General features: G+C 42.0%; 1 protein-coding gene across 1 annotated transcript in view; it reads right to left on the bottom strand.

Annotated features, from left to right (window-relative positions):
• LOC125883186 (uncharacterized) overlaps window positions 1–21,038 on the bottom strand; it is a 152,452-nt gene that overhangs the window by 46,362 nt on the left and 85,052 nt on the right. The window lies entirely within an intron of this gene.

Raw genomic sequence — 21,038 nt, forward strand, 5'->3', positions numbered from 1 at the left:
GCAAGGTTTTAAGATATCTGTCACTTAGACCTCTATCATCACCCAGATACAACAGAGCTGCAGTGTTTTGCAGACACACAGTCCTGGTTTAAAATCCACAGAAAAGTTTTGTTGTTGGCCATATTTCAATATTTATTGCTGAGCTGACCCGTTCTCCCGTTCGGTACATTTCATTGTTGACCCTGTGTTAACCTACATCTGACTTATAAAGTAAAACTTACTCAAACTGAACTGACCTGAATAGAAAATTGTTCCCAGCGAATACAGCAAGTCTCCAAAAGTTTATTTTTATAGTGTCCTGAAATAAATTGAAGCCAAGAGCTGTCTTAAGGGTAATAACATGCAGTTCTGTATACTGTTAGTGATTTGTAACAAAGGGGCAAAAGAAAAGTCAAGTCAATCTTATTTCATTTATACCAAAATCACATATTTGCCTCAAAGGGCTTTGCAATCTGTTCAGCATACGACTCCTTCCATCCTTAAACCTGGGGCTGGGGACCGAACTAGATAGTTTTATGGCACCAACCGAATTGATACTGTTGAGTATCAAAATATGCCTTGTCATTTGGTACCAAATTTCCATACCTGAGGAGTAAATCTGATTGGCTTCAGTGAGCCAATAGCAGGGCAGCATGCATATACCAAGATCTAATAATGCTGGTGATTGGCTGTCTGCAGGAAAAACACAATGTTACACCCAGAGATGGGACTCACGTGTGTGTGTGTGTGTGTGTGTGTGTGTGTGTGTGTGTGTGTGTGTGTTATTGTCACTTGGCTACAGTGTGTATCACCTAGGTGTAAAATATATCCAAGAAGACATTAAATGTGTGGCTCCATTTTATCAGGCTGTTTTGACCACTGCAGGAACCAACCGAAGGTCGTGACGACGACCTGCATGTTGGCTCTTGTAATGATTTAGCCACTATAATAAAGGCTTTTTAATATTTCCTTCCTTGTTTTTCTATATTTGTGGAATGCCTGCATTGCCTTCTTGTCGAAACTTGATCAAACACTTGAGTGTGCATGGAATGAAATGAAGAGCTGATAGCTGCTCTGGGTGCGACTGCAAGAAGAATGGACCGCAGACCACAAGACAATACGAAGCCGGACTCAGCCCAAAAAATCAGGCCCGACCCTACATGAAGCTTATAGTTTCTGTCCGAGCCCGACCCCAGGGCCTAAAACCTTTCAAGCTAAATTCAACTTAAAGTTTTTTCTATAAACTTTTTCTATAAGCTATATTTGAAACTTGAAACCATATTTTACTGGAAGTGCTGTATGTGTAAAAAGTCTCCCCCTTTGAAAATCACCCAAATAAAGTTCAGGTTTTTGGTTTCGTTGAGGTTTTTTTTTTTGTTTTCCAATATCACAGATAAGCAAATGTGCACGATACGATAACCGTCAATTTTAATATCAGACGCTGAAACCGGTATATTGGTGCAACCCTACTCTGGAGATGAATTAGCAGAGCACCAGGCATAGTGAAAGTGACATTTAACCATTCATTAACTCGTACAGAAATAGTATGCTCTCACACCAGGAAACAGGCAAGAACCTGACCTGATTCAAGCCCTGGGCTATGTTGAGAAATGATAGCCCTGCCCAAACCTGGTGGGTCAGGCACAATCAGGCTCAGGCAGAGAACCAAAGCTCTAAGCCACATGCAGCTAACAGACTCAGCTCTGAGGAAGTTTTCTCCTCCACAGCCCGCAGTCCCATCCTCAATGGTTGCACAAGCTAAAACTAAAATACTATAATAAATACTATGAAATACTAAAATCACAAAAAATACCCTGCTTCCTGGAGCCCTGAGGTCATTGCGGCGTGAAGAGGATGATCAGTAGGTTAGTCTCACTCTGGAAAACTGAGTCCTGGAAAATATGGCAGAATGGTTGCAGAGTAAAACAGACTACCTGTACAGCTGACAGCAGACTACAGAAAAGGTATTTTTGGAAATCTATGAAATCACAAACTTCAATGGTTTCACATGAAGTAGACTGAGGTAAAATGTGTGCATCAAAAAGGCTAAATGTAGATTTTATTCAGAAAGCAACTCCTGAAAATGTAATTAAAGAGTATCAGTGTAAAACAATCCCTGGGAGGATATTACCCTCACAGACATCAAGTTTGTTAGCATTAACGATCGCTAACAGCAACATAAACTCCCAGAGTGTTAAGATCAGACTTAAAAAGGAAGTAAAAGCACATACAGTATAAGCCAAACCCGACTCTGATATGAAGTAAATAACATAAAAAAACAAAAGATGTATGAAACATGGGGAGTGTGAGAAAGGGAGGGGGGCACTCTGGGAAAATGAGAGAGCAATATGTCAGCATGGTAGCACCTCTAAAAGTCACCGAAATGCCAGGTCACCCTGCTCGACGGGGAGAATCAAACCGCGGCGCGAGTGTGTGAGAGCACCTTGCATCACACGTCGAGTCTACATCACACACACTCAAAAATAGTGCAGCAGCTGACCGCCGCTGTCAACAACTCTGTCATCGGCTGCCTTTGATTTCTTCGTTATAAGTGTGCCTACAATACTTTTCCGCTCTCCTCTTTGATGATTATTCCTTTAATAAAGCCTCTGAAGGTGGAAGGATGACGTGTCTGCTGAGGCTTGTGTGGGTCACAGCCAGTGTGTGTGTGTGTGTGTGTGTGTGTGTATCTGGCGCTGAATTTGTGCTGTATTGTATGTCGCTGGCACATTGTCTCACACGGAGGTAGGTGGGAGGATGATGAAGCAAATGTGCGTTAAAATTTTATTTCGGCTTCATTAATATTTCACACGGATGGGTGCGATGTACAAACCGATGACGACACCCCGCTTTGGAAAAAGCCTCCCACGATGCTCCGTGGCGCCTGTTGGCACGACCTGCTGAGCTCTGCTTTGCTGCAGAGTAAACAATGTCTCCTCTTACCACGCTTTCCAAATGTAACTGTTTGACTTTGGCTCTGACACAAACTCGAACTGAGGCGAATCCCTACCATTCTCTCCCTCCCCATCTCCCTCTCCAATCTCTCATCATATCTTAGCGCTCACTGAACCTTGAAAAATCTCAAAGTAGAAAATTCTTGGTAACTGGAATATGAGACGTCTGCTGGGATGTAATCTCGGAGCTCACCCACTGACTACCAGAATCAGACAGATATTGTGTTTTAGGAACATGCTGCTTTTTTCAAAAGAAGCAATTCACAAGAAATCTTAACAAAAAAAATATATATCTGCGATTGTGAGAACAATCCCTGCTTTCAAATTAGCTCATCGAGCACAGAGGCTGGGAGTGTGCCACGTCTTGGCACTTTGAAGGTTTACCAAGGCGGTGCTGTAAGTCTTTGTTGAAGTAATCTCTCTGTAAGGAATAATCCCTGCTATTGAATTAATAGGATACTGATTATAGACATGCAGCTCCTGCGTCCTCCATTCTGACAAATACAAACACACAATGTCTGTACCCACTGCAGAAGCCATGGCAAAGATCAATGCCTCATCAGAAACAGTCTAGTACTTTACCTATCAAATCTCTTCATTATATGAGACACATTCAAACACACCACGTGGGGCTGGACAGTACTGTTAATTTATCTTTTATTGATTGTCTTCATCAAGATAGCACAAAGACATGCAAAATCACAGATATCAATCCCTCAAACTGATATTAAAAGTAATAAACTGCCATTAGTATATAATGTTTGGTATGCATTTGAACTTTTTCCTAGCTGTACGGGATTCATAGGACTTGATATGTTTAAAAAAAAAAAAAACTTTGTCATATTGACGTCCCAATGTCCTCAAACGAGATGCTAACAGTCCCAGAGTCCTCAAATGAGATAACAGTCCCAGCGTAGTCAAAGAAGATGATGATTGACTCTCAGTGTTGTCAATTGAGATGATAACAGTCCCAGTGCCCTCGAACGAGATGAAAACAGTCTCAATGTCCTCGAACGAGATTATAACAGTTCTAATGTCTTTGAACATGATAACAGTCCCAATGTCCTTGAATGAGATGATAACGAGATGGGGGCGGCTGGTCAAGTCCCCGTCCGGACCAAAATATGGAGCCCCCAACCGCTCGGAGCACCTGTCATGGGCAGCCCACTCTGACATCTCTCCACTTGTGCATGTGTGTGTTCGGACCTGTGTGTAATTGACAACAGAGTGAAAAATTGAATTTCCCCTCGGGGATTACTAAAGTATATACAAAAAAAATAAATAAAAAATAACAGTCCCGATGTCCTCTAACGAGATAATAAAGTCCCAATGTCCTTAAACAAGATAACAGTCCCAATGTCCTCAAATGAGATGATAACAGTTCTAATGTCCTCGAACAAGATAACAGTCCCAACGTCCTGAAACAAGATAACAATCCCAGTGTCATCGAAAGAGATAACAGTCCCAATGTCATCGAATGAAATAACAGTCCCAATGTCCTCAAACGAGATAATAAAGTCCCAATGTCATCGAATGAAATAACAGTCCCAATGTCCTCAAACAAGATAATAAAGTCCCAATGTCCTCGAACAAGATGATAATAGTCCCAATGTCCTCGAACGAGATAATAAAGTCCAAATGTCCTTGAATGAAATGATAACAGTCCCAATACCCTTGAACGAGATAATAACAGGTCCACTGTCCTCGAATGAGATGACAGTAAAGTCCCAATGTCCCCAAACGAGATGATAACAGTCCCAATGTCCTTGAACAAGATAAAAACAGTCCCAATGTCCTCGAACCAGATTATAACAGTCCCAGTGTCCTCGAACAAGATGATAACCGTCCAAATGTCCTCAAACATGATGATAATAAAGTCCCAGTGTCCTCAAACATGATGATAATAAAGTCCCAATGTCCTAACCTAACTGCTAGTCATGTGATGCTATAGTTAGCAATTACTTGTTTTGTGTATTGTGTCTGTACAGAATTCAAAAGCTCTGAAACGGTCACAAACCAAAAGGTGTTTAAAAAAAACAGCAGGGGTTGGGTTTCAATAGCCAATTTTGTTCTGGATCCAGTTTCGAGTTAGTAACATGCCCGAATTTTGATCCATTATCTTTTTGATTAGCAAGGGCAATACACTCAATTAGCCTTTTCAATACAAAACAAACATTTTGTGTATCTGGACAGGCTTGGATATTTCAATGGATGAAGTATCTGAATGCCGATCTTTGAGTTTTTACTCTTAAATACGCAGTTATTTTGAACTTTGTATAGGGATGCACGGCAAATAAATTATCATCCCCTGATTGGACATTTTTATAATTACGCCTTATTACGATAATTGAAATTATAGCTGATAAATAGTGCCGATAATACAAAGCCAGACTGCTTTCCTTTACTTGACAAGGGCAGCATTTACACACAGGGCTGAGGGACCATCTCCAGAATGTTAGCACGAGCTAATTAGCAGCAGCGGCTAACATCCAACACCGAACTTTTAAAAGGCTCCACTCTGTTGTTAAACTTATTCATAACCAGTAGCTCAAGGGTACATAAACTGCTGGTTATACACTTCTTTTAAAAGACAAAAATGAGAAATAACAGGTTATCGGTGATGAGAAGCACGTAACTCTCGGTTATCGGTTTCATTTGGAAAAAATCCATGTCAGTTCCTCCCTGATAATATTCATTTTACAATGAAATAGAGAAAACAGCAAAATCCTCACACTTCACTCGAAGATATTAAACATGGGACATGTTGTACTTCTTTCTTTGGTTAATAATTATCAAGAACTGCTGATTAATTTTCTGTCAATCCACCGAGCTTTTATTCGACTAATCATTTCAGCACTAATTATGAACACATCTCACACAGTCATCTTTAGGCTGTTTGTTTACTCTGTGTGTTAATGCATATTTATGAGCCACATCAAAGACAAATTCCTGCCAGTCTGTGATGAACAATAAAGTTTTTCTGACTCTTAATTTATGTCCCACTGTTCGGCATTCAATCAAGCAAAACCTTCAATATCTGATTTGGTCAAATTCTAACTACAAGTTGTTTTATGATCTCATTACTAATCAGTCATTAATTTGGATATCTGAATTTCGCAAAACATTTTAATATGCGAAAACAAAACATTTCCACTGACACTGAAACAATCACTACAATAAATTATTGTCACGTGAAGCCTTTAGTGTTTTGTGTGTATAGTCTACATATAGGCCTATACAACACTCCATAATGTCTCACACACACACAAACACATGCACACACTGAGCTACAAACCCCCCCAAGACATAAAACCTCAAAGACTATTTACTTTGCGTGCATCTCTGAAGTGCCGGGCAGAGTGGGAGAGAGTTCAGTAGTAGACGGTGGTGGAGGCACCAGGAGGAGAAGAAGCGCAGCTCTCGGTGGAATCGGCTCTGCTCATTACAGCAGCTGAAGAAGAAGCTTTGAACAACACACCATGTTTGGAACCAGGAGCTACAATACTGAGGAGACACGTTTAATTAAATGGCATCAGAGACACTGGGAGAGGGCTGGGGGGGGGGGGCATGGGGACAGGTTTACCTGCTGATTGATATTAGCGACTATCACACCAGCATTTTTAATCTATACATTTCTAAATGATTCTGACTGTTAACTTTATTTTGCCTTGATCATCATGAATAAGCCCAGTTCAGACCAAAGATTCTCGAAACAGTTTTAGACCCTGATAACACAGAACGTGTTTCAGCAGCTGGAAGCACCTTTTTTAATGTGAATAAAGGTTTTTGCTCGCATTATTTGCACTGTGACACGCCTGGTGTTTTTTTCCGGAGTGCTCTGAACTCCTCAGGTTGAAAAAAGTTTAACTCAGAGCAGGAAAATGCCCCATGTCATTTCTTTTTTCGTCATGGTCACAACAACAAGTTGGTAAACAATGGAGGAGAAACTGGTGGTAGTGGTTGCTGGATACCCAGAGTCGTCACATACTGATGCTTTGTCAATGGACTTTCATGTCTACATATCCTTCGTCTGCAGTTGACGTTCAGGGACACTGTAACCAACGTCAGAACGTCAACACCTGGTCAGGTTTAGGCAACAAAAGGACATGGTCAGGTTTAGGCAACAAAAGGACATGGTTAGGTTTAGGCAACAAAAACACCTGGTCAGGTTTAGGCAACAAAAACACCTGGTCAGGTTTAGGCAACAAAAGGACATGGTTAGGTTTAGGCAACAAAAACACCTGGTCAGATTTAGGCAACAAAAGGACATGGTCAGGTTTGGGCAAAAAAAGGACGTGGTTAGGTTTGGGCAACAACATGACATGGTTAGGGTTAGTCAACAAAAGGACATGGTAAGGTTTAGGCAACAAAAACACCTGGTTAGGTTAAGTCATAAAAAGAACATGGTTAGGTTTAGGCAACAAAAACACCTGGTTAGGTTTGGGCAACAAAAACACCTGGTCAGGTTTAGGTAACAAAAACACCTGGTTAGGTTTAGTCAACAAAAGGACATGGTTAGGTTTAGTCAACAAAAACACTTGGTTAGGTTTAGGCAACAAAAGGACATGGTTAGTTTTAGGCAACAAAAGGACATGGTTAGTTTTAGGCAACAAATGGACATGGTTAGTTTTAGGCAACAAATGGACATGGTTAGTTTTAGGCAACAAAAGGACATGGTTAGTTTTAGGCAACAAATGGACATGGTTAGTTTTAGGCAACAAATGGACATGGTTCGGTTTAGGCAGCAAAAGAACATGGTTAGGTTTAGAAATAAAAATCATGGCTTGGCTCTAAATTTATACGGGAAGCGAACACCTGTCTCGTGGGTGAAAATCCAGGGTTGGTTGGACCCATCCATCACCCCCTATAGGGACATTACAGATCCTTATTTTACTTCGTTACCAGCAGTGTTTTAACCTGACACTGTTCAGCGGCGTAAAATGCCAGTTGCTGCCTGGCAGACTGTGGGCTATCACAACACTGCGAAAAATTCTGTCCAGCCATATTACAAACTGACGCCACATACTGCCACAAAGGTGGCTTCTGGCGTCAGGTGTCTGACACCAAAATCACTGAAAAAGCAGTGGTACTGGTTGTTGTTTTATTTGTCTCTTAATGAAAATGTTACACCCTCAATGTCAACTTTCCCATGATATCAAAAATAGTATCGAATATTGATATTTTTCATAGTTTTGATGTAAAAAAAAAAAAAAAAAAATGAGTATGGTGAAAACACTTGTACAATCTGTAAAGTATAAGCTCTATTTTTGACACAGCCGTTCTGCTTCCTCCTGCTTGCAGTCTTTATTGTGCTAAAACGATACCAAATGAAACTGATGCCAATTAGGATGGCAAACAAGCACCAACATGCTGAACTGTTTGTTCTAACCAGAATTGATTCTAATAAGACATTTTGATGTATGAAGACGCTGCCTGCTTCAATGGGGAGTTTTAATGAGATATGATGTTGCAAAATGTTGTCTTTAGCTTTCTCTACCTGATGATAATAATAATAGTACGAGTCATATTAGGGAATTTTTACGGCAAACTTGTGGCAACATTCCACATGAGCTGAACCCCGCTCTTTATATGCATTTATGAATGTGTGTGTGTGTTTCATATTTCCATGCTGACAAAGGGTGCAACAGGCTGCTTGGCCACGGCTCCATTCTCCTCACTAACTTGGCCTTTGAGAATGGGAGAATTCTAATGAGTTTCTCCCCTCTCGCACTTGCAGTTTGTTCACTCACACACACACACACACACACACACACACACACTCTCACACACACACACACAGTTTAATGAGTGTGCCTTGCGCTTTCCTCATTAGCCACACAGAGTCTTATCGCAGGCATCAAACGCAATGCACCGCCACCCCTGACAAGAAGAGAGAAAGGGAGGAAAGAGATCTTCCCTTTTCTCTCCTTCCCCCTCTTTCTCCTATTTCTTCCCTCTTTCTTCTGCCTTGCTCTGAGGTTAAAACATTTCATTATGTAGCCACATCCGCGCTCTGACTGATGGCAGCGAGAAAGAGAATGCACTTATACAGCATCTCTGGCTCTCTCCAAGATGTTGACTAACTTAGATTGCAGCCAAGATCTTCCCTTCCCTTCCCTTCTCTTCTCTTCTTCCGTGGGTTGAGGCAGGCTATTGTTGCTATGGCAGTGATGCATATCTTGCCATGTAGAAATGGAGAGGTGGTAGGAGTGAGTTGACAGAGAGTGAGAGTGTGTGGCCACCTGCTCAACCCCTCAGAGTCGGACTGAACTCGAAATAGCCTCCTGGCGCAGTGCGGAATGTAAAAGAAAACCTAAAAAGGGAGCTCTGACTTGAGCGGGATGAGCTTTTCAAAAGAGTTTCAAGTGTCAGACATGAATGTCACAATAGCATGAGTCGCTTGCTTGTTTTATGACAAAAACATCAACATGACAGCAGCCTGTGATGCACAAAGTCTGTCATTGTAGTCAGGGCGGCGGTGGCGGCGGCGGCGGAGGGGAGGAAATGAATGAGACCACGGCAATCTTTTCATTTTGTTTTTCAGAGGACGAGTTTGTCAAAAAATTTCAGATAGACTTAAAAAGACTATAGAGAGGGCGGAATAATGTGCGGGAGTGACTGAAGAGTCTGAAGAAAAGGGGGTTAGTTTTTCAGCACGAAGACGCCTAGAGCCACTGCAGAGTCATTAGAGTAGATTTGTCACATTAACAAAGGAGGAGGAATCGGCCCTTTTAAAGGGGGAAGATAAAGAAAGACACAGACGTGGAAACACAAAGAGGCAGGGTGGGGGAAAAGGGATTTCAAGACAGAAGGGAGGAGAACAGGAGGCACAGAGGCAGATTGATGGAAGGGGGGGAAATCTGAATTCATGTTTGGAAGGAGCAGAGGTTATTTTCTTGAGGAAAAGTCTGTTTATGTCTGGATTTAAAGGAAAACAACCCCTCAAATCTTCTTACAGTTGTATATAATCTATGTTTGATCTTCAGAGGTTTCCAGGAAGTTAAGTTTGTGATTAAATGTAATTTAATTTACCTGACGAAGTTTATCTCCTTGTGCTTCCCTGCATTTTCCAAGTTGCCTTTTCAACCTCAAGAGTGTTCCTAGACTTGCTGATTAAACATCTTGTCTCTTTTGTAACTGACATGTTTGCTCTACTCTCCTTCTTGTTGTTGAGATGCATTTTGGTCTATTAAGGAATACATATTGTAGTCCAGGGATTCTTATTTGGCTTGCTTGCTTTGCTAAATGACAGGAGGCCAGGGACCCGTCGCAGCAGACTGACACAGGTCAGGTGTTTCTCGGATTTGCAGACTTTCGGAGTTTAGCCTTGACCTCTGTTGAGGGATCCTCCCCTGGCACTTTTTCTTTTATAACCAAGCTCTTCCTTTTTTTATGCACTCTGGCACCTATTTTACATTTAAAGTAAAAAAACAAAACAAACAAAAAAAAACAAAAACAATTTAAGTCTGTTTTTTTATTGTAAATTAGAGGATGGTTGGTGGACCGCGCTCCGCCCAACCTTACAAGCAAAGGTTAGGTATCACTATCTGAGTCCTTCTTAAAATAATTTGACTTTCACAGCAAGATTTAGTTTGATTTTGAAGGACAAGAGCATAAAGTTCACATCTACAGTACTGTTGATTTTTATTTCATTAGTTCAGATATTTTCTGTTATTCAGCACCTTCAGGATTTTGCGATATTGAGATGAACACAAATTTAACCAATCCCTGTGATTCTGCACCATAGTGTGAATTCTGGACGATTAAGTCCAATCATCTAAGTTTCGCGTCATGTTTCACCAATCACAGCAGTCCCCCGCACGACGTCACCAAACTCCTTTTTTCTGGTTGTGAGGATGCAGACGTGGAACACAAACGTCTCACATTTACCAACAAAAATTACTGCTAAAGACCATGTAAGGCAATTTCCTGATGTTCTGCGTGACAGTTGTGTGATGGAACACAACTGAAAGTCGTCAATGGACTCTTTTCTTTTCCAAAACACACCTGGAGAATGGCTGAACCAAACAAACATGACACATCACCATGACAGAGGCTGTTGCATCCACATCTGCTGTGAGTGCTGAACGAATTACGGTGAGTTAGTTAGGTGTTTTTTTTTAGCAAAACTAAAATGTGATGAGCCTAAGTTTAGTGGGTCATAACATTTTGAGTATGGATTCAATCTGCAGATGCTCCAGTTCTAAATAAGACCAAACTTTTCTATGGATGTCAGTTTTTGAGCAAAGACGAAGACCAAAATGTGGCCTGCAACAGTTTTGTTTTGTTGTTTAGCCAAGCTGATTTCCGGAAAACTTGCGTCCTAAACCAGTCGGTTAAAATGAGTGAGGAGTCAGCAGTCAATGAGGGTATGGAACAGTCAGTTCGACTTTTCAACAATTGTGAATCACTGCAACTACGAGAGATCCTTGATCCAACCGTTGTCAAGATTAACTTGACACAATGTGCACACAAAATATTAGGCTGATTGGTCCAGTAGTTTGCAAGATTAGCTGCAGACAAACCGAACACCTGATCCCCTCCAGGTTTATGCCCGGCGGACATGAAAAGCCTAAAAACACTCCAAAACATGTCACAATTTTTTTTGAAAAGCTGACATGAGAAAAGGCATTTAAGGTCACAACACTCTAAAAAAAAAGTCTGCAGATTACTGGAGGGACTGATTGCTATACCATTTTATTATTCACTGCTGCTGCACCAGAAATGTGTCGACATCATAGCACGTCACCTTGATCCTAAAATAGTCCCAGGAATCAGAACTCACCTCACTGTGGCTAAGCTTTTTTTTTTTCGTGGTAAGGCTTTTTCAGACGGGTTTCAAGTCACAAATTCGCCTTGACTATGTATGAACACGCACAGTTCTGCCGCAGACTGCTGACAAAGGCGCAGCATATTTTGCTTTTCATATATCGCATACATCTCACGGTCTAAGAAAAGAAACGCTTCTGACTTTTTCCAATTCTTTTAATTTGAGCTTACAAGAGGAAATATGAGAGACGAAAACTTCTGGGGCCTGTCGTGTGTCACCGTCCAACAAAACATTCAAAGGAATCCAACCTGTTGAGTTTAATGTAAATGCAGTGCAGAGGCTGAGAGAGACTGTCAGTCGTCGTAATGATGGTCTTTTTTTTTATTCATTATACGATCATTATAATTAATGAACATTTACATGGTAATTGATATAATAATATTCCTTGTAGCACCTGTACAATTCACAGTAGCTCGACTGGCTTTCAGCTGTCAGACAGCACTGCCTCTCCTCTCTCCTCACACCGCCCATCCCATTCTGCCTTTCCAGAGAAGCTTTACGCCAGGATAGATATCCTTTTCTCTACCTGTTAAGATGTTAAACAGTCCCCGGTTTGCTGCTCCACCGGCGCTTTGATCCTTTGATGACCTGGTCATGCTAAAAAAATGCAAAGAGGCGCACTTGAAAAGAGAGGATAAGGAGTATGTCTCAAATAATACACCTCAGCAGATGGATTTGATAGAGCCTCAGAGTGATGGATGCTTTTTTTCTCCTCCTCTGTGCAACCCTTTGCTCTCTTTAGAGTTGCATTTGTGAAATGAATCTTGTGGCAGCGGAGGAAAAGGGGTGAAGCGCATTTCAGATTCTGAGGGCTTATTGTGCCAGTGCCTGATTATGGCAGCGCCTGTTGTTTCCCCTGGCTGTATTAGAATTGCAAGGTTTGACTTACAGCTGGAATCATGGAGTATTTCTGCCCTTTAGGCAGATTTAGAGGAAAACCTAAAGCTAACACCCTATATCACACGGTGAGTTTCAAACGTTCTGTGCCTGCCGTGTCTCAGCCGAGGATTTGTGAAAGAAAATACCTTGAGCCCCCCGTGTCTCTTCCTCCCCCTGCACACACACACACACACACAGGCTGATAATGATGACATAGCTTGTCAAAACCTGGCACCTTTAACCTTGGATATCAGCGTTATTGCTTTCCGGTGTTACCTCAGCTGCGGATACAGTGGGTGGTTAAGTTGCCATCATGAGCTGAGAAGCGGCCAGAAGCGGGGATAAAGCAGCAACAGTATCTTTTCCATCTCTGACGAGGTGCGTGTGTGTGTTAGTGTGTGTGCTGAGCCAACTCGCCCCTATAGCGGGAGACGCATCACCATGTGAAGCCTCACCAGGCAGCTGCAGGCAGGCTAGCTTTCCGCTGATGGGGGGGCCCCCTGCCCTGCTAATAGATTCAGTCATTTCCACGAATAAAACCCGAATCATCATATAAATGACATTAAATAGGGAGATGGCATGATTTCATACTTAAAAAAAATACATCTCCACAAAAAAAGTCATTAAACTAATTTGATGCGACAGGGCAAAGTCGAAATAATCCAAGCACTTGAGTTAATGTTTCTCTTTTTTTTTTTTTTTTAATGTCTCCTCTTCTGTTGGCAATTAAATTGGCAATTATGAGTGTTTACGTGATTGATTCCAGAATAATATCAATTCATAGCTGCCTCATCTCATCATCATAACAAAAAAAAAAAAAGTCACACGCACGTTGGACTGGTGAGCGGTTCAGGGGTGAGGTGGCGAGCTCGGAGCAGGAAGTTAAAACATTTTTGAGTGTTCATGTGGCATTTGATGAGGCTGTGTTTTGTTACGTCTATTTGTCCGGAGGCTATAATGTCGGAAACACACACTCACACTCGCGCACACACAGTTCCTGAGGACTCACAATCATGATGAAACCCGACGGACTTTGTCTCAATTTCCTCATCTTTTTCTGCTATCGCCACTTCAATTATGAATGAAGATGTTTGATTACAACAGGAAGAAAGGAGCAGAGATTAGAGGAATCTGCTTTATTGTATGTGTGTGTGTGTGTGTGTGTGTGTGTGTGTGTAATCAGTACCTTGATGGTGCAGGTTAAAATGCTGCTGATTACACTGGATGAGTGAAGAGATGCATTGAATAAAAGACACTTGTTAGCATTCCTTAATGAATATAGATTAAAAACTATAAAGCGGTGCAGGCATTCGGGGAGATTTGGATACAACATGAATACTGTATCACATCCAGAATCCTGTGCAAACCGATAATAACATTTCAACCAATGCCAAATTATTCTCCTGGTATGACTTGGCCAACCTGAAATTTCCTTCCTCAATAGCGCTGCATTCGAGGAAGTCGAGAAGCCTAATGACACATCAAAGGATGTACGCGCTCTGCGTTCCTGTGACCCAGATTCAAGAGATGTAGGCTCAATTATTATGCTGTCAAAGGTGTGTGTGTGTGTGCCTTTTGCGTGGGTATGCAGATATGAGCACTCTTTTGTGTGTCCCACTGAAGTCACTGTCTTAATTAAAGCATGAAGAGATGTAAAATGCATGGCCCCCAGGTTCACTGCTCCCTTTCTTACATTATTAAACCATCTCCAGCCAATGACAAACAGTAAACAAAAACAATCTATCCCTGGGCTTCATTTTTTTTCTATTTTCATTTTCGCTCAAAGACTGACAAACTCTACTTCGAACAGATACCTGACATTCAGGAGGAGAAAAAAAAGCCTTTTTAAATCGAAGGGCCCGATCACACCAGCATTTACGACTCCTACATTTTGCACCATATTTAATCTTTTTGAATGAAAGCGAGAATCCCCTCGGGGAGAGAATGAATGTGTTAAGAGAATGTAATAAAAGAATCCAAAATGGTGCCTATTGATGCCAATAAACGTCACTCAGAGCATAGTCCTGGTTTGCTCACGTAATGCGCAGGCCTTGCAGGCCTATTTCATACACTTCACATACCTTTACTCGGCTGTGGTTAGTTTAACAGATATTAAATCTCCATGATTAAAAAATTCATAGTACAACGAGTAATAATCGAGGCTCCGTGTTGAGCTCTTGACACATTATTGGCAAAGGTAATCTATGGCAACCTTACACATCTATTACGCTTTTCCTTATTTTCTCCCATATATAAAAATGTCAAATGTTCATATCAAATGTAGCCAAACTTTTATATAATAAGATAAACGTATGTAAAATTAATTCCTCTGAGCAAAAACGTCAGGCTTCAGACTGTTCTGAATACTTTGTTTACAACTGTTTTTACTACCTTGGGTACAAGCTGATATAATGATATATTTGGGCTGTGAAGCGACTTAAAATGAAATGTACTTTCACATCTGAGTAAAGCGGTTGCTACATGTTGCCTTTTGTACTTGTAGCTCTGACAGTGGGACAAGCAATGAGAAAGGAGCGATGAACAAATATGCTGAAAGAGGGGGAAAGGAGGGCAGATGAAAGCACTGTGTTGCCCAACTCCCTTGGGATGGAGAGGTATCTAAGAGGTGACATGATGAAAATGCTGCTTGTTAGGGGTGAACAAGAAAAGTAATGCTTAGGTGAAGGATAGAGATGAAGAGAGTGCAGGAAAATCGAGGAGAATGCAAAAATGTTCAAAGAAGAAGGCTGCTATGGGGAGGCACTTTTCCAGTGAACCAGGTATGATATGAATGTACTTTTAATATCCCTGTTGTTTTTATTTGCATACCTCACAGGGTGTTTATTATTATATCCATTCCCTGCTGCAAGTATACTGCTACATGTAGCCACATGCTAACGTTAGGGAAACATGTAATCTTGGCTGCGAATGTTGTTAATATCTGTCCTATTTTGGATCATTTTCCTGCTGGAACATATCCCGTTGTCAAGATTTGGGTTTCAAAGCGCTTGTTGGTGATATGTTACCATAGAAAGTGTATACTCCGTTGGTCATATATCCCAGATTTTGGATCACATTCCTGGTGGAACAGGATTGTTTGTAAAGGTTTTACTGATGATTTTTCACAGTGAAAAACTGACGCTGTACTCCATTACAGTCGCTCGCCTGCCACAATGATGGTGCAGAGACACAAAGAGCGTAGATAAGGAAGACCTGGCAACACTGACAATCAGAGCAGACTGGGCCTCTTTTGGAGGAGGCTTAAAGAGACAGTTGCTAAAATGTAGCCTTTCAGACAGGAGGTGAATACAGGTGTCCCAGCACAGACAGTGTGAGGAAACTAAAGTTAAAACCTGACAATAAGCACAGTAGGCCAACTTTAAGTTTAACTTTAGCTTTGACACATACATTTCCAGGTGATTCAATATAATAGCAAAGTTATTAGACTGTCACTGCTGAAAGGGATAACACTGTTTCATGCAGTGCGTCTCTGGAAAACAATAAAAATTGTTTTTAAATATCAAATCAATATGAAGAGGTGTTTCATTATTAAGGAAGCCATCTATGATCTTTTATTCATTTATATATCTTCCCTTTATTTGACCAAGCAAGTTGTTTAGCACAAAGTCACAAGGGGGCGGGGCTAAAAAAGGAAATGTGAAGAGTTGTATTAATTTTTTTTTTTTTTTTTTAAAAAGCAGCACACATCTACATTTTAGTAACGCGTCCACAACTTATCTAAAATCACATCAAGCATTACATAAATGACACAAACAACATGCAGGGTAGCACATACGATAATGATGTCAATGTCTGGGTCGGTCGATTAAGTCATCGGCTGATTTACAATCAACCAACAGCACAATGACACACACTCTCTGTCAGCCAATCATCTTACTGCTCCTCACTTTAAATATGGTTCTTTCTCTGCTTTAGTTTTTTCTTGCTGCTGTTGTATGCGCCCTCCACCTTCCCATCACCACCCAGTCTTTACAGATTCATCAGCCTCAGCAGTCAGCAGCCTCAGAGTCATCAGCCACCACCACCACCAGTGTCTGGACTCCATGGGGGGGATTTATCCTGCTGCTGCTCAGATGTCCCTCGATACAAGCCAGTTCCTAGTCGGCACATCAGGCCAATGAATCTATTCAGCTAGCTCGCTGCTAGCTGGACAGACTTTCTGATCTATTTCAGAACTTTCTGATCTATTTCAAATCCAGATTCTAATTTAAAGCACTGGGTTACCAGTGTTCATGTTATTTTTGGAGCATTGTGAAACTGTTGTCCACCACACAGGGGAAGTCTGGGGAATATAATTTGCCAAGCACTTGAGGGGAACAAGTAAAAATACTTGAATGGGTCACATTACAGTAACACACCTGAATATATTTCTCAACTCGCACCCGGTGCCTGCGTTCAGCTGATTTTCACCACAGCAAGCACAGCTGGAGCAGAAACAAGACTCTTTAAAAAACATTAACAAACCAGGAGGGAATGATATATTTGGGCTGTGAAAGCGACTTAAAATGAAATGTAATTTCATATCTGAGTAAAGGCGGTTGCTACATGTTGCCTTTTGTACTTGGCAGCTCTGACAGTGGGACAAGCAATGGAGAAAGGAGCGATGAACAAATATGGAAAGAGGGGGGGAAAGGAGGGCAGATGAAAGCACCGTGCTGCTCCAACTCCCCCTTGGGATGGAGAGGTATCTTAAGAGGGTTGACATGATGAAAACGTGCGCTTGTTAGGGTGAACAAGAAAAGAATAAGCGAGGGGTGAAGGATAGAGATGAAGAGAGTGCAGGAAAAATCGAGGAGAATGCAAAAAAATGTTCAAAGAAGAAGGCGGGTGGGGGTGGGGAGGGTAATTTTCCAGTGAACCAGGGTATGATATGATGTACTTTTATCCCTGTTGTTTTTATTTGCTACCTCTCACAGGGGTTTATTATTATATCCGCTGCAAAGCTGCTCTGGCACATATGGAGGCTGCCACTCAACGCCGCAGCCAATAACGCCGGTAGTGCTCGGCTATGAATTCATTCCCTTCCACAAGTAGCTAGCTATTCATATTAAAACAAGCAAGGATATGAGAGGAAGAGCACATATTAAAGCCCAATGATGTCTCGCACACCCGCCCACCCACCTACACATCCATCCATCCAACCATTCATCCATCCATTCCTCGGCACTCCTCTCTGTCGGCACAGAGCTTCAGTTTTATTAAACGGGGATTGAAGCCAAGCTCCAGCCAAATTTGGACGTCCCTGTGTGCACAGAGGCAAAAAAGATGAAGCGAGAGAAGGAGAAGAAAGATAGCCACGGACAGTCCAGATGGAGACTCACTAGCCTTCTCACTTCATGTTGAGTGTGATGTGTGTGTATGTGTGTGTGTGTGTGTGTGTGTGTGTGTGTCGTCTGCGATCCATCACCCAATCTGCCAGCAGAGGCAGAGCTCCGCTTTATCTCACACTAAAAACTGGCTCAGAGCTCCTCTAATTGGCTTGAACGTTGCCGCCATCCTTCCATGCAGCTCTGTCAGCGAGGGAGCTAGTCAAGCATGATCCATTGGCCTGACGTCTGCGCTCCAACCTATGTGAATCTCCTCACATAATGTCGGTGTGATTGGTCCCACCGGGGGCAATCTTTAAGGCGCCTATAGGGAGAATTAAACCTGAGATATCCTCAAGTCCTCAAGACCGCGTTTCCTCCTGCCATCCCCGTGCGCTATCTAGGTTTAGCAGGCCTCTTCCTGCGCCGCCATCCTTTTCCTCTGTTGCCTGGTCGCCTCCGCCTCCTCTCGTTTGCCTCCTCCCATCTTCAATCACTCATTCTTCTTCCCCCACACATCTTTCGTCCCCTCCTTGATGTGTGCATTCCCTTAATCCTCTTCATCTCCCATGCGTTGGGGTCCTCCCTTTCTTCCTCTGCTCCCTCCTCACACCTCCAGCTCCTGCGTTCCTTCCTTTCCTCTCCTCCATCCTCCTGCTTATTTTTCTGCCTCTGTTCTCCATCCCAACCTCACATCCCCCCCCCATCACTGTTATCCGCCATAGTCTGTCATCATCAAGTCATTATTGCCCCGCTTTCCCTCCCTTTCTCGTCCGCCTGTGACCTTTCTTCAGCTGTCCTCATCATGGCTGTTCTCCCCCCCTTTCATCTGCCCGTCAAAACCCAATCTGTCCTCTCCTCATCCCTTCCTCGTCGCCATTCTCTGCTGTTCCTCTGATCCCTCTGTACTCTCTCATATGCCCGCCGAGAGCGATGCGACACGGCTTGATGTTTACCTTCTTTCAACAGGAATCACCCCCTTCAATAATGTTTTTATTGGGTATCACAAACGCAGGCGTTCCAGGATCTCCGGGACGATATTTGCTTAATTATTCCCGCTCAGATATTGCCATTTAATAAAATTTGAGATGTAATAAAGAAATCGCATTACAGAGGAGAGCAGATAATGTTAATATCCACTGACAATTTAACTGATTATATACTGTAAAGCCTCTCTTCTCCTGTTTGTGGAGACATCACTGAGTTTAAGAACAGTCTATTAAATGCCACTTAATTATATGATAAGACCAGTAAAGTGCACGCAGCCACACACACACACACACACACACACACACACACACACACACACACACACAATGAAGATAGCTGTGATACATTCACATGCATTAATGCGCACACACCGGCACACACACTCGCAAACATGTGCATAAATCATCATACATGCTCACAGAGAGCTCAGCAAAGTCCCTCTGGAATCACTTTCTAAAGAGAGGCCCTCTGTGTCATATTAAAGGGAATTACAATTAATAATGTTATTCTAGCAGCGCAACTCTGAGAACGCCAATGACCAGCATTAAATGAAACCATAATAACTGTTAATATGGATATGATAATGTGGTTAAAATGTCCGTTTGCCAGTTATAATTAAATGTGTACCATGCCAGTAAGCATAAATATTTGAATGAAGCTGCAGCTGAATATTACAGTTTAGTGCTGCGTTCAAGACACTGTAACTGTATCTGCTTACTACTACTGTATCTGGAGGAACATGAAACTTTCCTAGTTGAATTATCAGTGCAAAACAAAAGTGACTAGAATATCTGAAAGTTTTTGTTCCTTAATTAAAAGAAAAAGTCAGAAGGCATGTATTAACTGTGAGAATGAACTCAGTGTAGCACAAGTTTACTACCCACTGCTGAGGACAATTTTGGTGAGGAACAGCAAGCTTGAAATGTTTTGGTGAATACCGTTAAAGTCAAGGCGAAATTTTAAAACGCTCTGACAGATGATCCACAGGTGGCATTAAAATCCAACAGGATGCAGTGAACTCACCATCAACGCATCCAGTGTAGGGCTGACTGATAACTGGAATCCAGTACTGGTGACAAAGGGTACCTTTTGTTAGTACTTTACTCAATCTGTAATAACAAATATGTAATTTCTGAATAAGCTTCAGGGGTGATGACGTCTTATTCTCTTTCTTCTGCAAGTGATTCTGCAGAAGTCTGTCTCTCTGTCAGATGACAAAAATGTGGAATAAGTTCATAGTTTAAAAACCCCACAAATGACAGTGATACTAGGCTATTTCTAAAGAAAAAAGACCAGATGCACAAAACTATCTGCGCTGCAGAGATAGCTTGGGCTTGCTGGGGTGCCGACAGAGCTTCATGATGCTCCATAACCAAATTCAGGGCCCTTTGTGGTGTTTCTCCCTCCTGTCTGAATCTGCCACTTCTACCTTAATGCGCAGGTACTGATATTTAGCACCATTTGATTTAACATGAATCTGTACTCTCTAGCACCAATGCAATTTGGTCAGTACCCTGAAAGGGATAGTGCACCCAAAAATGAAAATTCAACCATTATCTACTCACCCATATGCCGAGGGAGGCTCAGGTGAAGTTTTAGAGTCCTCACATCCCTTGCGGAGATCCAAGGGGAGAGGAGGTAGCAACACAACTCCACCTAATGCAGGCTGACGGCGCCCCAGATTCAAACGTCCAAAAACACATAAGTGAAACCACAAAATATCTCCATACTGCTCGTCCGTAGTGATCCAAGTGTCCTGAAGCCCCGACATAAAAAGTTGTTTCAAAAAACGTCATTTAAACTCTGTTTTTAGCCTCATTGTAGCCTGTAGCTCTGACTGTCTCTCTGTGGAACGCGCTCACGTGTGCGCTTGCACGAGACCGTGAGACATGGGCACCACCTTCAAGTGTGTTCACGTGCTTTCGCTGGTCTCGCGCATAATTGACTCTTATACTAATTAGAAAACCTGACCTTTATATGCAAGACATTCATCAGCGTCTCCACATATGATATGTTGGTGAGCAGTCTGACTTCCACATAAGTAGAAGAAGTTTCATACTTGTCTGCCAAAGGTAACAT

The sequence above is a fragment of the Epinephelus fuscoguttatus genome, linkage group LG22 (assembly GCF_011397635.1).
Source record: "Epinephelus fuscoguttatus linkage group LG22, E.fuscoguttatus.final_Chr_v1".
NCBI lineage: Eukaryota > Metazoa > Chordata > Actinopteri > Perciformes > Serranidae > Epinephelus > Epinephelus fuscoguttatus.